Here is a 15,047-nt window from a genome sequence, read left to right as displayed (position 1 = left end):
TGCAGGTGAGTGCCTGCTGCGGCGGCTAGCCATGGCACCAAGCTAAATTTCTGAAGTAATGGGTATGAGATGACGCCTGCTTATGCTAAAGACGCACAACTTGGACCCAGGGGGCTCAAATTTAAACCGAAATCATCCGGTGTGGTGTGAGTCACCGAGAACTAAACATGGCTGTGAAGTCAAAACCACGAACTGCTCAAGGTTCCCGCCTTGCTGTAGTGGCGCAGCATGCATTCTTAACGTGCGCCTGATGTGCGCCTTCACGTGCGCCTTAACGGCGACTGATGGGCGCCTTAACGTGCGCCTGGTTTTCCAAATATAGCCGCCGAAATTTAGGCCCTTGTCGCACTCGCTTCAGCTGTGCACCGCCACGCGAGGGAATATGAGCATTGTCCACTTTTGAGTAGACTTTTCCGGTAGACTAGCTTCTGCAGAGTAGGTTGCCTTTTTTAATCGATCCAAATCGAGCGGCTAAACTGTCTAAACAGCATCTGGAAAGTAGCCACGATTCCCGAGTGGTTGCGATTGTGCGCAACCACCAGCAGCGACGCATATATAAAATGTCGCTTAGAAAATAGAAAAGCATGGCGGTAAGGCACCCCTAGTGCCGCAAATAACCACCTACCATAGCATACTGAACGCACCCATGCTACATTTTGAGCGTGTAGAGCCGTGGGGAACGAGACGGACATACCGTCTTTCCTGTAACAAGGCCTCGTTTATTTTCTCTCTAAAAGATTTTTGAGCGGGCGCACTCCTCACAGCGCATGTGGCGAGAGCTTTAGAGAGAGGAGAAAAGAGGGGAAAGGGGCAGACAGCAGTACGGTGCGCGGGCTTAGTGCGAAAGGAAAGCAGTAAAGAAAGTAAAGAGAAAGGGAGATCGCGCACTGGACGACGTTTGGCACGGCGGGTCGGATCACGTGTCCGTATGTCTGGTGTTCAGCACTCACGAAGGTCCGTTAACGGCATGCGCGCGGAGTTGTTTATGGCTGCGGGGGTGGTGCGCCATCGCCACGACGCTTACAAGCGCCTTTAAGCAGCGCCCGGCTGTCTAGCTTCATATGACGATACCGGTGCAGTACACGAGCATGCTCTATACAGTTAAAAAATGCAGTGAAAGGAAATTGTAAGTTTCATGAAGGCCGAGCCTTTCGCAGTTTTACGCGTATTGTTTACAAATTTTACGGAAATACTTACATCCGTCGCGCGGTGTGAAACCGAACCACACCACGAGGCACCGCATGTCCACAAGAGCTGGAAGAATAACGAGAGTGGAGTGTTACTGGTTATCTGGTTGTTATCAGGTTACTTCTAGAGGCCCACTTTCCCGTTGTACGGAATCTTACTTTGAGCATGTAACTCCGATACAGTGTCAAAAGTTCCGTTAGTCACACTGCAGACATTTTATAATCTTGTTAAATCAGTGGTGAGTAGCGCCCGTGCTGTCCGGCTTTGAGTTCTTTCTGTTCAGTCTTCATTTGCGCTACAATGGCTACGTGAAGTGCCTTGTTTTACCTGTTTCACTCGCTGGTGGCAAAGAAAAGAAAAAAATCGGACAATGCTGTGCTTGAATTCCACCCTTGTGTACTGAACGTGGCCTGATTTCAGTTCAGCGCGCTAAGTATTTCTGCTCGCCTTTGAGAAGGCACGACAATGTTTTACTATTAGGCACTGCATTCCGCTTGCGACAGCAAAAAAAAAAAAAAAAGATACTTTTCTCTTTTTATAGTAATGCCCGCAGACAACGGCTCAGTTATTCGTGTGCTTTGAGCCTGTTAGTTTTTAACACAATACGTGACATGAATGATAGTGCAATAAGTCCATATATAACCTATATAGAGCACGGCCCTGGACGTGGATCCTGTAGAAAAATGTTCTATCTCTGTTTCTCTGGTGCTTAGGTGAAAAAAAAAAAGACGGTTAGACGGTTTGACTGCGCCAACAAGGGAATATTTTTTTTGCAATTTTCTTTACCAAGTCAGGCGTTGCTAGGCCATTCTTTGACCGGCTGCTAATTAAATGCTTTCCAGTTGCGATGTCGTTAAACTTTTTTTTTCACACATTCGCACGTGGGCGTCGTTGCGCACAGGGCGAGGCGGCCTAAGGGAGGTGACTACGCGGCGCGGTGCGGGGGCACGTTTTATCGGGAGCACTCATCTCAGCTGTGTCCTGCCACGCGAGCGAATATGAACATTGTCCACATTTAAGTAGACTTTTCCGACAAACTATTTTCTGCAGAGTAGGATGCCTTATTATCGATCCAAACCGTCGATGGTTACATCTAATTTCATGCACCTTAATACTTGCACCGCAGTGTCCGCACGCTATAGTTGCGCAGTATCTGTACGACTTGCCGCGCCTTAATACTTCTGATCTGCGCCACTGGCAGAGACGAAATCTCAGCCACGCATGGTAACAAAAAACCACTGCAATTTATGTGCTTGAATGTTTCCCCCATGATTGTTCGTTTCTACGACGAGGCTTCAAGACTGGCAGTGGTTCAAATCGCACTGTTCGTCCACTCAAGACCAGCAGCATTAACCACCGTGGGATACTGCAATGTGTTTTAGCGAATGTGGGACACACGCGCACGTTTCGCGCGAGCACGTGACATCCTGGTTTGTAGGCTAGTAGTGCCTAAAATTAGCTGGCGTTTTAATTTGCTCCTGTTACACGTCATGTCGTGGCACACTAATCGGTATGAGCACATAGACTCCTGATATACCCTCGCCATGTACGAGAAGCAGAACCCAGTGCTCGTGTACTTCGGCCACGTCAAGAAACCCCAAGTTGTCAACGTTGGTCAGCTGGTATATACACTGTGGTCGCTCTCGTAGCTACATTGTTGCTTCGGAATAATAAACTTTGTGAATAAATTCACCAACCAAATTCATTCCGACTCATCTTTTACTGACACCTAAGAACCCGAAAAAAAAAGAGATAAAAACATTTTTCTGTAAGATCCACATCCAGGTCAGGAGTCTACATAGGTTATATACGGACTTATTGCACTATCATCCATGTCACGTATTGTTTTGAAAACTAAGAGGCCCAATGCACATAAACAACTAAGCCGTTGTCTGTAAGCATTAATAGCACATAACGATTTTTTTGTGGTCGCTAACGGAATGCAGTGCGTAAAAGACAGTGGGTTTATGCAAGGGTACCTTCCATTACAGGCACTGGATTGCGCTCACGTAGAGATCGTCAACGCAACACGTATTTTTGAAAGATTCGACTAAATTTTCATTACGACTTTGCTCTAAAACCGTTACAAATATGTTAACATCCTGCTCTTGGAACAGAAATGGCCCGTTACGTTGGCTAAGCACTATGTGGCCTTCTAAGGCTGCTGCCAGTTTCTGGAGCGCCGTACCAGGCCCACAACAGTCGTAAATGTTCTGAGCAAGTTCCACTAGCGAATCATTTCATTCAGGCTGCCTCGCTGACGGCGGAGCTGTTCAAAGTGATGGCGACACATTGGCCGCACGGTACCCGCGACTTGCATAATATGCAGGTACCTTTCGAGCGGTGAATCTAGTGTGCGGTGTAATTGTCGTGGAAAAGCACACTAACACTACAGCCGTTGTCATCTCTAACGCACAACGTTAGCACTCCGAACCAATTGTAAAGTGACCACTGTAGTAGAGACTATATTTTACCCTTGACTATTACTTAACCGCTTTTCGTCAACATGGAAAGGGTGTGTGGTTTACGCATGGCGTAAAAATCCTTTCCCACGGCTCTTTCCAGTTTTTAGATTATCTTTCGGCAATAACCATGTCTCTTGGCAGTACAGCCCACGTGCGCCGAAAAACCTGCCATACATTGAGCATTTAAGTTGGTTAAAAGGAGAATAGCAACCCTATGTCCTGAATCCGCGCTTTTGCAGTCATACCCTCACGCCATGCAGGCTAGTGTTGATAACCAGCTGGCGAGGCTTATTTCAGCCGGCTACCCACGGTCTGAAATACCCTCCCCCAAATGATAAAGGGCACAAAGCAAATGTTACCAGCTTCCCCATAAACTATAAACCGAGCCACCAGGTAGGCAGTCGCGTCACTGAGACGTCGCCCACGTAGGCAGAAGCTCAAATTGAAAACGTTCCTTTTGGGAAACAAATCCCGGTGGAGTATCCCATGCACGCTTTCCGCCTAGACGGATGATGTGGGATTGCACATTTCTGGGTGTCACGCCTTGGCCCAACCACCATGACTCTTGCAAAGCCTCTTCGGAGTATCAACCCGGCGTGTTTCCTTATCGACAACGCGACGGATATATTTGCCGACAGTTTCGCATGAGGCGTATCAAGCCACGTCACTGTATTTTATTTATTTTGGTAGTACGCAGTGGGACTCCAACCCATAACCCGAGCCACCAGGTAGGCAGCGCATCACTGACACGACATCGCCCGCGTAAGTCAATAGTTACGCTTTGGTCAGTTTGCTCTAGAGGAACGAGATGGCGCTTTCGACGGCGTGCTGCACGTCTCGGCGAAAGCCCACGAATACGAAACCATTGCAGCTGGTGCCTCGCTACGCGGTGACCAGCGCCGCTATCTTGTACGACTTCGAAAAGCTGAGGTTCTGTTTCGTTTCACGCGATCATCCAGGCCCAGCTATCGGAAATATGACTCGGTGTTCGCTAACCCACTGTGCTCCTTTGACGCTGCAGAATCTGTATTGATAGAGGGAAGACGTATGCAGTTGTATGTACAGAGTGAACGGGCGTAAATGTTCTGAGCAAGTTCCTCATTCACAGCAGTTCCGTTAAAAATGTCACAGCATTCTGTCGAACAGTTGTAACTCGTTTCCGAATATAAGTAAATAGACTGATCGCGAATGCAGGTCATGCTTCTTTTTCTAATATGAAAAGCCTCTAACAATTCTTGTGCCAACCTACCTCCTGCAAAAGATAAAGGGCACCCCCTCCTCAATATTTTACCCTTGACTATTACTTAACCGCTTTTCGTCAACATGGAAAGGGTGTGTCGTTTACGCATGGCGTAAAAATCCTTTCCCACGGCTCTTTCCAGTTTTTAGATTATCTTTCGGCAATAATAATGTCTCTTGGCAGTACAGCCCACGTGCGCAGAAAAACCTGCCATACATTGAGCATTTAAGTTGGTTAAAAGGAGAATAGCAACCCTATGTCCTGAATCCGCGCTTATATGCAGTCATACCCTCACGCCATGCAGGCTAGTGTTGATAACCAGCCGGCGAGGCTTTTTTCAGCCGGCTACCCACGGTCTGAAATACCCTCCTACAAATGATAAAGGGCACCAAGCAAATGTTACCAGCTTCCTCGAAGGACGCAAGCCTGCTGTGGTGCCGTGCGTCCACAATTTATGCCACAAACTTTCGCAAATAGGGTACGATGTGCCAGTTTGCTCGGCGCCACGCAAGTTTAGTCCGCTGTGTCCACGAATCAGTCGCGTTGACAAATCCAGATGCCAGAAGAAGCGCACCAGACCTTGCGTAAAATGTGCGACTGGCGGTGTATATAAAATGCCGCTATTGAACCCTAATGTCCAGCCCTTGCCAGCCGTCGACGTCGAGTTGTTCTTCCTGGGGTTTTGCGTGCCAAAACCAGTTCTGATTATGAGGCACGCCGTAGTGGAGGGCTCCGGATTAATTTTGACCACCTGGACTTCTTTAACGTGCCCTACAACGCAAGCACACGGGCGTTTTTGCATTTCGCCTCCATCGAAATGCGGCCGCCGCGGCCGCGATTCCATCCCGCGATCTCGAGCTCAGCAGCGCAACGCCTTAGATGACGAGCTACCTCGGCGGGTTTCGACGTCGAGTTTGAGGCCCTGATCTCATTCAGTGGAGCGTCATCAACCCTAGCAGAGCCGACGTGTACATACATTCACTACCGGTGGACCTGAACGGGGTAAGTAGGCAGGGCGAAGGGCACTACTTATATAGTTCAGTCCTTCCTGGCCCTATTTATTTTGTGCGACCAACTGTTAGCATAATACGATGCGGGAACAAGTGGGAAATGGGGACATGGTGCGGTGCTAGCACCAGGTCATCACCGTTCTGGATCGAAAGCTTTTTGTCGCACTTGCCGGCGCTTCCTTGAACGAAATAGGACTACGTAATGTAGTAGACCGATGTGTATATTGTGCCGGCAAATTTATTGGTTACCGAACAGGTCACAAGGCGCCAAACAGGCAATAATAAGTGATTGCCCCTTCAGGACTACAGAGCAAACAGCTATCTCGCTCAGTTGCCCCGAGAGTATACGACAGGCGTCGGCGTTTTTGCTTTAAAGCCACGTGTTTTCTAAATGAGCGATTATGTGCGCAGAGCTTACACTAGCAAATACGCTATTGAACACACAAACTATATGCTTAATGGAGAGCACGAAAAGTGAGAACCAGCTATCAAATCAGCAGCAACCCCTCCCCCGCGAAATCTATATCGCAACCACCTAGTCCCCGATATCGAAGGGCCCGGGACGCTCATGCCTGCTCGCCTCAGTGCGATGCAACGCTTCTCAAGTGCGCAAACTTGAGCACATGAGCTTGAGCTTGTGTTTTGAGCCTTACGTCATTATTTCGCTTCAACGATGCACGGTTTCCACTGTACTTGAAGCGAACATTGAGCGCACGCCGTAGACGTCTTGATGTAAACAAATGAGTCGTTTTAGTGTCCTATAAGTACACTGCGCGCAGTATCGCCCCCTTAAAGAGCTGTGAGCGCTTTTGTCAAAACTGAGCTACGAAATCAGTTTTTATTAAACTTTGCACGGTACGCCTACCCTCTATACCAAACGCAAGCGACCCCGGCTTGAACTTGATCATAGCAGCTGGCGAGTGCTCAAGTTTTTGCATTTGAACTTACGAACCATGCTTGGATTCATATTGAGCACGCCTGAATAGGAATATGAATACAAGCGTAGGCGCACTGACAATTTTGTTACGGTGCGATGTATTCGTTCAGCGGCCAATCGCATGGTGACTGGTTTTGTCGGCTCATAGCTGCGCAAAAGCCCACCCCCACATTTCGACTACTTGCGGCTGTCAATTCACGCCAAGAGTTTTCAGCATCCGTGCCCTGCCCAGAAACCGCTCAGTCACACAATACGAGAATTACAGCGGCTGTCAAATGCACAAAAAAATTCACTTGACGATTACGATACACCCTAAAGCGAAATTTGAGCGCAGCTCTATAGGCCCTTTGTGTTCACTAAAGAGAACTTAAGCAAATAAGTTACAAAAGCCTATAACTCTGTGGAACTCTCCTGCTGGCACAAGTTTTGCTGCAGAGTTTTTGATAAGCAAGTTTTACTGCTAAGATCAACTAGAAGGATTTTTTGCTTCATTAAAGGCTCAAAAATGCATGACCGGAAGTTTTCTAGGGTCATGCACTGCTGCCACAGCCCGGATGAAAGGGCCTTTCACTTCGCGTACATTGCCTGGCGCTGACAATCGGTCTCTTGCGGCACGTGGCAAACGGAGCGAAGGGTGGCGCGACTGCCTCGCTAACCTGGAGAAAGCGAGAGCGAGCGCGTTGGGCGAGCACGTGGGTGATGCGTGGGCGCGATTCACATAAGCCGCCGCCGACAGACCTCCCAGGCGACGCCCTAGACGACGCGCTCTACTGTGGCGCTATCGTCGCTGCACTACGCTTTTCTTCTCACACTTTCGCCATATACTCCTCCGCTCGCCGCCTTATGGCTCCGCTGCACCCTCCTCTCCCACTTTCCTTCTCGTGCCTCCTCGCTCTTGCCGCTTTTTTCATCTCCCGCTGCCACCCACTGCGCGTCGCGTTCCCTCATAATTCGCTGTGCTCGTTGGCTCGGTTACGCCGGGAAGGCCGACGCACACCGCTTTATGCATGCAGCATGCCTCTTCGCGTCCCGCGGCACCCCGACGGCGTTCATTTTAGAGCGCAACTCTTGGGGGCCCATGCCTGCGGCAAGCATCAGCGTTATCCCTCGGCATCACCGACAGAAAGAGCCCAGCGAAAGATGAAAGCGAAAGCGGAGCGTAGCGTGAGAAGGTGTAATGCCGTGCAATACTTGTGACGACCGCTACGAGATGCCGGCAAAGCACCACCCCGTCGTCTGTTCACCGATAGCTTGCGGCGAGCGAGTCTCACGACACCATATGTGGCAACAAAGCGCTGCATGAGCGAAGGTTTGTCTGCGGCGGCTGCTGTGAATCGCATCCACGTTACTAACACGCTGCCTGTTGTAATCTGCCGATTAGCGAGGAAATCGCGTCACACTTCGCTCAGTTTGCAACGCGCCGCACGAAGCAGACTGTCCACGCCAGCCAATAGATCGCGAAATTAAAACACGTGTAGATGTGCGCTGAAATTTTATTTCAATGAAGCTGTATATGGCTAGGTTCTGGGGGATCGCGTCCGCGGACAAAATGACGCGCAGAACAATTTTCGGCGGTGGATACTCGGGTACCGTTCACTTGGTATATACCAAAATTGTTTGAAAGAGTACGAATGTATGGCTAACGTGACCGATAGGTCATGACATCAAGAATATCACATGTTCGTCAGTTACGTCACGATTCACGTGTCGTGCATACCCGCATCGGATATGCAGGTATATGAGCCGCCGAGAGCAGGAGTGCATGGAGAGATCTCGTCCGCGTCACGCCAACGCCTCGGCAGCAGATCGAGCCCGCGATGCGGAGCGCAAGCGGTATTGTCAGGCCGATCCGGCGGCTCGTGCGGCCGAGCTACCCGAATACGAAACCAATAATTGAGTAAGACTATTTAACCGTCGGTTTAACCCATTTATAAACACCGGCGCCGCATATTTCGGCTTCGCTGGTTTACCATCTGGATGGGGTGCATGGGGTGCATGCACCCCATGCATGGGGTGCATGGGGAGTATCGCAATCGTCGGTGATTTTTGCACGGCGTCGGTGTTTTGTGGAGCAGAGCACGCGCGCGTATGCAATACCGCCGGTAGCCTGCAGCATAATCGACGCGGACGCGAACTCGTATTGTTGGCGTAGTTTCGACGCCAACAGTACCGAGTGGAGAGATCGCCACATTATCTGGGACTGCCGGAAGGACCCTCCCCCACTCTCTCATGGCCGCTCTCTCATCCCCGGCATGAAATAATATCCTCGCCGGGACCAGCCTGGAGGATCAGCTCCGGGCCGTGGACAGAGCCGGGGAGGTGGCTGGCAGGCACCACCTGACAGACTACCTCCCCCCTTTAACGACACCTTATGTCGAATAAAGTTGTACCTACCTACCTACCGACGACGCGGAGTTTGCGCTGTACTTCGTCAGAAACAGCAATAAATGTCAAACATTTTATGTGAATTACACTCAATACCTCCCCAAAGGCCTGTAAGGTATTTTTGTTCCCACTGAGCCCGCTAAAGTGGCGCCACAACGCAATGAAAAAAGCGTATTGTTGGAGGCTTTCCATATTAATGAAATAGGAGGGGACTGCATTAGCGACACGTCTATTCGGAAATTTGAAACTGTTCGGCACAATGTTGTTACTTTCTTGACGTTACTGCAGCACGCATGCGCAGGTGCTGTATTCCTGTGACCTCGCTCTACGCATAAATGCTTGGAAGTTTTGCGAGTTATTAGGGAGAAAAGACGTTCAGATACCGACCGCATTGAGGAAAGTTACCGACTCGCCAACATGACAGGCCATGCTTCAAAGCATTTGCCAGATTAAGAAGAAAGAGCAAAACACCACGATTCTGATTTATTTCACAAACGGAAACTTTTTACGACGAATACATTTCTATATCCCCGCTTCATATAGGAAAAGCAAGTATACGCTGATCGCGCCGTTTGTAAAAAAATTCAATTCCTAAATGGTGATTGGGTGGACGACACGAAGCATTGGCCACAGCTTTAGAGGAGATGTAAGCGGTTGCGTAATGGGTTGTGCAAGCGCTTACATCTCTAAAGCTGTGGCCAATACTTCGTGCCATCCACCCAATCACCATTTAGGAATTTAATTAAAATGTGGGGTTTTACCTGCCAGAACCCACAATTTCATTACGAGGCACGCCATTGTGCGGGGACTCTGTATTAATTTTGACCGCTTGGGGATCTTTAACGCGCCCCAATGCACGGAACACGGGCGTTTTCGCATTTCGGCCCCCTCGAAACGTGGACGCCGCGGCCGGGTCCACCGTTTACGATATCCGCCGAAACAGTTTTGATGAGTCGTAACATGAGTGTCATGCACATGTATTGTAAATGCGGAGACCACGGAGGTAGCTAAGACAATCAATGGACGCTTCACCACGTCATCTAACATGGCGGCGCCCATCAAATCTCCGTGAAAAGGTTTATAGAAGATGTGCACAGCCCTCCAAACGTCTCGCCTTATTGCAGCGAACTGATGCAATACTATCTTTCCAAGAATGCCAACTCTAGGTCAAAATTTTCATTACCGGCCACTTCAGTTTCCCCTGAATATATTGGAACAATTTTTCAAATAACGGCCGAGACGCCCGGAATCCAGAATTGCTGTTGTGTGACTTTAGTATCTGTAATTGTTCATGATTTCACAAGATTAAAAGAATTCGCTAACCCTTTAGGTCTAATTAAAGACCACAAATACTCGCTTTTTCCGTCAGTGGTCCTTCCAATAGTCTACCAAACATCGCTGTGCGTTGATATCATTGATTCCTTTGTCAAAAAAAATAAACGCATCCAAAATGTATTCATTTCTTTTATAATTACATTGTGTTTAGGTCAAAATCTGTCCATGTACCCACTCCTGCTTGGCCGTCATGGGCCTGCATTATGATCAAATAAAAATGCCCGCCGTGGTTGCTTAGTGGCTATGGTGTTGGGCTGCTACTCACGAGGTCGCGCGATCGAATCCCGGCCACGGCGGCTGCATTTCGATGGGGGCGAAATGCGAAAACACCGGTGTACTTAGATTTAGGTGCACGTTAAAGAACCCCAGGTGGTCTAAATTTCCGGAGTCCCCCACTACAGCGTGCCTCATAATCAGTTCGTGGTTTTGGCACGTAAAACCCCATAATTTTTTAACAAATAAAAATATACTGAAAATTCACCCTTAGAAACGAATACAAAACTTATATAAAACAAGTACGCCGTTATCAAGTGAACAATCATGCAATAAAACATGGAAACAGCAAGAAACAGTAGAATAAATTAAAAATAAAATTAATAAATTATGGGGTTTTACGTGCCAAAACCACGATCTGATTATGAGGCACGCCGTAGTGAGGGACTCCGGAAATTTAGACCACCTGGGGTTCTTTAACGTGCACCTAAATCTCAGTACACGGGTGTTTTAAATTGTACTAGTATGGCAATGTACTGGTATGTAGTGGTATGTACTGGTACATAGTGGTATGGTATTGTACTGGTATGGTAATCAGACATCTAATGGGACTAGAGAAATTGGCTCCTATCACTGGAATTTTGTTCGCGCATGCTATTCCAAATAAACCAATTAATCTTCCAAATAACCAATTAATTTCGCCATGAATATATCTACAGAATGCGCTTGAGCGGTAACATGCCCCATGTTTCTACTGCATAGTGGCTCTAGGGATTTGCTGTTTCTTCATAGCAATGATAAAGTCCTGATAAAGACGGTATAAGCATGTCAGCGGAAATGAAGCTATGTATGTGCGGCTTTCGAGTGTTTGAATGTGCATACACTTGCACATTTCATTACATACCGTAGATGCAGTTCTGCGACAATACTGCGATAATGAAGAATTGGTCGCAGAATAGATTTATCGCTTTAGATTTATAATCTAATTTATAATTTATACAGGCCTTTTCAGTTATTCTGACGCGGTCCGATCTTTAACCCCATGTTGAAGGCTTAATGTAATAATGAGGCCCATATGCTTGCAGCGGCAATGTTTGAAATAACCATTCAGCGAAGCCAATCCATCGCGGCCGTCTGAAGTGGGGCTGTAATATTTCATTCTGGAAGAGGTCAATCTCCGCATGGCGTCTCGGGAACATATTTCAATTGTCACCGGGGGCTGGCGACTTTTTAACGTCTACTTGCAGCATAAGTTCAAAATTCCTCCATGTGCTGTCACATCAGCAGTTTAGCTAAGACACTCAACTTCGTTCTATAGGACCGGGTTTTTAGGTGGCGACATGTATCTTCGGTACTATTGTGGCTCACGAAGCACGAAGATCGTTGATGTGGTTCTAAAAATGCATTGCGTGCGCTTTTAATTTCAACTTCGCGCTCGTGGAAAAGTCGACAAATTGCGTCCATATTTCTCTTTCCGCATCCGCGTTTTCCTTTTAAGGTGAATGAAGCTACGTATAATGCATGGTTGTCATTTGCTTTGTACGATTTATTTTCCAGAATTATATTGTCCTCACAGTACGTTACCATTTTTTCAAACATTGCCGTAAATGTTCAACGATTGTAATGGTTTCAGAGAGAAGTCATCTAATACTTCCAGGTGATTTGTGATATTGATCTGTTTTTAAAAACTATTTAATAATCGACTAACTGCTAATGCAATTCACGGTATTCGGTGCCAGTGGGCTCTTAATCTGAAATGTCGTTTTGACGGTATTTTCAGCTGCTTAACTGTTCGAAACAATGGCAATGTCAAGTGTCGAGCTGCTTTGCTCCTGAACACACTGTTGCTCTCCGACAAGCTCACTGAACGTAAAACTAAATTCTAAGTTCAAAAGTAGTTCACAGCTTACAACGTTCTTTTTACCGGATGCAAATATACTTCGATTAATTGAAGGTAGGAGTTTGCTCCCGACTTTAGCCCTAGTAGAAGACAACCCAGAATGCTAGCAATGTAAGTGTCGGCTTGCATTTGACTTGGTATGAATTAATGCCGCTTATTGGGTGCCGGGAAAAGATAGCACCCCCAGGCACTTTTATGGTTTGCCCAATCATGCTCTGTATGAAACATTAAAACCTGCTTTAATGCGATAGCGACGTTCCCTCGACAATCCCGATCACGACAAATACAGGAGTAAGCTCGCCCCGTTATGCGTTCTTGCGATCACTTTTTCAGCAGTTCTCTATAGTATTTAAAGTACGGGTTCCCTGACAATTGTATTGTTCACTTGTATTTTGGTAAATACGAATGAGGCGCTGTCTTGTATGAGTTGCTGACTTTGTTCCTGTGCTGTCATATCAGCCATTAAGAGACGTTAAGAGCAGTTTACGTCAGAAATAGAAGCCGAGATCACCTACGATGCACATACTCATATATGGGTTTCCAACAGTTGCGTAAAGAGTAAAAGCGTAAAATAACAGATGGGACAATTTTCTCGTTTTTTTTTTTGCCTTTACGCTAACACCCTAAACGTGTTTGGCTCCAACCCCAAGCATGCCTATCAAGTTTTTTTATCACTCGCATATTAATCCGAGCTATATTCAGTTCCTTTCATCATATATAACAGTTGCGGATATTTCTCTTACGAGGCGCCACTGTTGTGTGGCGGCTGCTAGCTTAGCGGCCCATGTTTGCAAATCCATAGAGCGCCGAGGCACACTTACGGTTGCGGCTCCGCTCGGACCTGGCCCATTCTTCGTACTCGTCGCAAGACGGAAGGGGGCACTTCGGTTCCGCTGCCGACACAGGGAAGATGACGAGAAAGAATGAGACTCGTTTCAACAGCTCAAGCCGCATCGCTCGGCGTCACGAGGCACTGGTTTATAATCATTGACCTCTACAAAATTTTACTCAGTAGTTGTGCTTTAGGCAGGCGTTCATCTTAGAGACCGGCACGCAAAAGAAGACCCACTGTAGTGGTGAAGGTTTTATATTCGGAAATTTACTTCGAGATCGGACATCATATAAGCTAAATGGTGATAGATGTAGTAAAGGCTGAAAACGTCTGCCAGGATATTCGACGCGGCCCCATATCAAAGGAGATGTCAATGATCACTGAGGCCGCTCATACCTTCTCGCCAAACAGGGTGACGAACTTCGCAGTACATTCCAGAAAGCGCGCTAACATTGTGTTCCGCCCAAATGAATAAGTCACAAAAATGTAATTTACAGCATGTCTTTAATCATTGGTCTGAACAACATGTGAAACTAAGACAACAACGGAAAGCTAATTATTATTAATATTAATAGAGTAGTAGTATGTGAATTCAATGGGCCTTGATCACAACTGAAAAAGAATAGAAACACTGTCCCCCACTGTCCCGTAAATATGTTACTATAATATTAATATATTATATTATGTTAAATGCCACTGACCACATTCCTGTTTGTGCATTACAAATGGCAGCGTCCCTCCAGGATTACTATTAAGAATACCCCTTTGTTTACTTTGATTTTTTTCCCTCAGTTCAGAATAATTTCCTTCTATACAACGTTCCATACATAGCAGTTCAACGCTGTGGAAGCTACGGAAGTAGTTCGGCCAAGTTATCAGTTATCAACCACGCGTTCCGTCCATGCTTCGCTGCGCGCCAAACAGCGATCACTCGCGCGATGTGAGTGCTTCCGCGCGACGGGTTGCAACATAACCGAAAATAAAAACTAAATAAAACAAAAATAAAAAACGAATCTAAAACAACGCATAGCAGCAGTATTCCAGAATGTGCTTCTCAGTTATTCAATACTGAGCATTATATTATAATATATAAGCGCTTAACCTTGCACTCTGCGCGCAACGCTTGAAATAGTGAAGCTTGACGATAGTAGGCCAGCATTTTCTGGAAGTTCACGCGAAATTTTCATCTTCTTACTCATGATGATGATTTCTTTTCGCGCGTCTCGGACTTACGGCCGTCACTGCGCTTTTGTATAGCGCAACTTGCAACACCGACACAGCCTTCAATGACGACACCATGTTCCAGTAGACCCCCCCCCCCCCCCCCCCCCCCCCTCCGTGAATGCGTCTCTCTTCTCGCTCTAACGCGTAAAACCTTCACCTCGCAGAGCACGAGCGCACGAACGCGCCAGCTGTAGACGAAGACGACGACGCCCGAAAGCAATCGTATGGTTCCCATAAATGCATGCTCTGCAAGCCGGGCTGTATAGCCTAGTGGTTACGACGCTCGCCTTGGGACCGTCGGTACGCGGGTTCGAATCG

The sequence above is a fragment of the Dermacentor silvarum genome, chromosome 8, assembly GCF_013339745.2.
Source record: "Dermacentor silvarum isolate Dsil-2018 chromosome 8, BIME_Dsil_1.4, whole genome shotgun sequence".
NCBI lineage: Eukaryota > Metazoa > Arthropoda > Arachnida > Ixodida > Ixodidae > Dermacentor > Dermacentor silvarum.
The sequence above is the reverse complement of the archived record's forward strand: the minus strand, read 5'-3'. Positions refer to the sequence as shown.